This window comes from Pinus tabuliformis, chromosome 7 (genome assembly GCF_031772625.1).
Source record: "Pinus tabuliformis cultivar Carrire ecotype Pingquan chromosome 7, CPIR1, whole genome shotgun sequence".
In the NCBI taxonomy this organism is placed as follows: Eukaryota; Viridiplantae; Streptophyta; class Pinopsida; order Pinales; family Pinaceae; genus Pinus; species Pinus tabuliformis.
Window position 1 is genome coordinate 1,299,258,596 of NC_142293.1, and position 2,439 is coordinate 1,299,261,034.

A 2,439-nucleotide genomic window follows, 5' to 3' on the forward strand; every position below is an offset into this window, starting at 1 on the left:
GTGGCCAAATCCAATGGTGTGTGCCAATCAGTTGGCCAATGCTTAAGGACTTTGGCGATGGTGTCATCCGTAGCCAAGTAGGGAATATCATACCATTTTTTATCTAGATCCTTCAACACTTGGATGTAAACATGGTGGAAGTCCACTTTGAACTCCACGTACCCAGATAACTACTCAAAAATGGTTGGCGACAACCACGGCTTTCACTTGATGGCCATATGAATGCTCATCTCCATCAATACCCAAAAAACTTTACTTTCTAGAACCCGTGCAGCCTCCTTTGTGGCCCATAGCAAAGCAAACTTTGCTCCTTCTGGTAAATATGTCTCAATCAGATGAAACTAGCTGTCCTCCGGCAACTCCCATGGGACTAGCACAATTTACAGTAATCGTCATGAATAATTAAAAGTCTTTCTTTGGTCCTGTGCCTCTCGGTAGTTTGCAAGGAACTCGTTGCACAAGTAGTGTGCCCAGTTGAACTGTAAGCCCTCCATGCACTTAGCCGCTAATGAAACCATTAGTGTCGGAACCTCGTCCACGCAAAACTTTCTCATTACTTTTCCAGCCAAAATTTGGGTGGGCACCTTCACTGCAGGGTCAGTAATATTGGAAATAGAATACTCGTGCGCTTTCTTGACAAGTTTGAACTTGTCCTTCATCTTCTTGGTGAGGTCGTGCTCGCTCGTCTTTCCGCCAAATGCCTTTGCCAGATTCAGCCCTGGGTGAGGTAACGATGTGATCCTATGGATCAGCATATTAGTGATTGGTCTTGACTCACTCAAACATAAGAACCTGTCATGCACAAGGCACAACAACTGCTTAATGACTGTCAAATTTATTGAGCGCGGTGGTAGTGAGGCACCCATAGTAGGTTCGACAACCCTGCCTTGTTTACACATGAATCCATTCCACTGGCTCGAGCGTGATGACACTAGACTCCTTGTAGAATACTCGCTTCATGAAGGTATCGGTAGCCATGTGGGGGAACCGCCCAATGTCCCCCAAATCCCAATCTTCAAGCTTCAAAAGTGGGATGCGCGCTAAGCGCAGACCTTCAAAAGTTGTGTTTTCTAGCAGCAGGGGTGTGCTAAGGAGGAACTGTCCCTCATCTGAGTCCTTCGAGACCTTCACCTTGCCTTGGCACTGAGGGATGTACTCTGGCAACTTCGAAATAGGGTATACCCCCTCAATATCTATGTCTTTCGAACCATCCTCAGCCTCCAAGTCTACCACTTTTCCTTTCTCCTGCTCGATCAACTTTTCCTTCCATTGTGCCTGTGTAGCGACATGTTTCCTCAGTGACGTGTGCACTAACATCGTCTTCTTCTGTTTACCTTTATTTTGCTTCGGAACCTCTCTTGTCGGCGTAGGCTTCGGCCTAGGCGACCTCGGTGCCTTAGGCACGGCTGTGGGAACCTCCATACTCATGACCTCAGGGGAAGCTCCCTCAGAGGCGACAATGCCCCTAGTACTAGCAGTCTCAGTTGGTGTAGACATGAAGGTGTTAATGAGGTTTTGATCAGACTCAGGATATTGCTCACACACGGGCTTGCAAGCAAATTCTCAAAGATCTGATGCAACAGTTAGCACAACTCAGACATTCTCATAATGCAAAGTTTTTCTCAGTGGAAATCCACCTGTAATTCATAGGCGAGTTTGAATTCAAATTCGACTGTTCCCCCCAAAATAGTCCATAAATGCGAGATTGGTGATAGATTTCCAAAGATTTCACACTTGACTTCAACCTTAAATGACTTAAATGTCAGCCACCCTCTCCTCTTAACCATTTTCTAGCAGTCAGATCATGAACAGTGACAGTAATGGTCACTTTCTAGCTGCGTTGCATGGTCTCCATCTTTATAGCGCAACTCCCTTCACACTTTTGTAGGTACTATGACATCTACCTATTCTGTGCAGACCCCTAATCGTGCAACTCTACAACCTAGGTAGTGTATTTTATAGTCCCGCGCCTCCTTACAGCTGCTTGGAGTGCTAATACTATGCTACCGTCATATAGACATCTCACTGGATCCCTAGTGTATGGCTTTAATCGACTGCCATTACCTTTCCCACAAATGGATCTCCATTCAATTTCTCCAGCTAAACTACTCCACCATCAGTAATCCCCTTGATCATATATGGCCTTAGGAAATGCATCTGAAATTTTCCTGGAAATTTATCGAACTTGCTATCGTATAATAAAACTAAATCATTTACCTTGAAGGTGCAAAGTTTGATGTGTCGATCGTGCCATGCCTTTTCGCACTCCTTTTGAACATGCTAATGGAATTCAGCCAAAAACCTGTCTTCCTCGAGCTCTGTCAGTTGCACAAGCCTCTCTTCTAAGGCTTCATGGTCCACCATTACTGTGAATGCCCCTATGCATATACTAGGCACAATGTATTCCATTGGCATCACTACTTCTACCCCATAGACGAG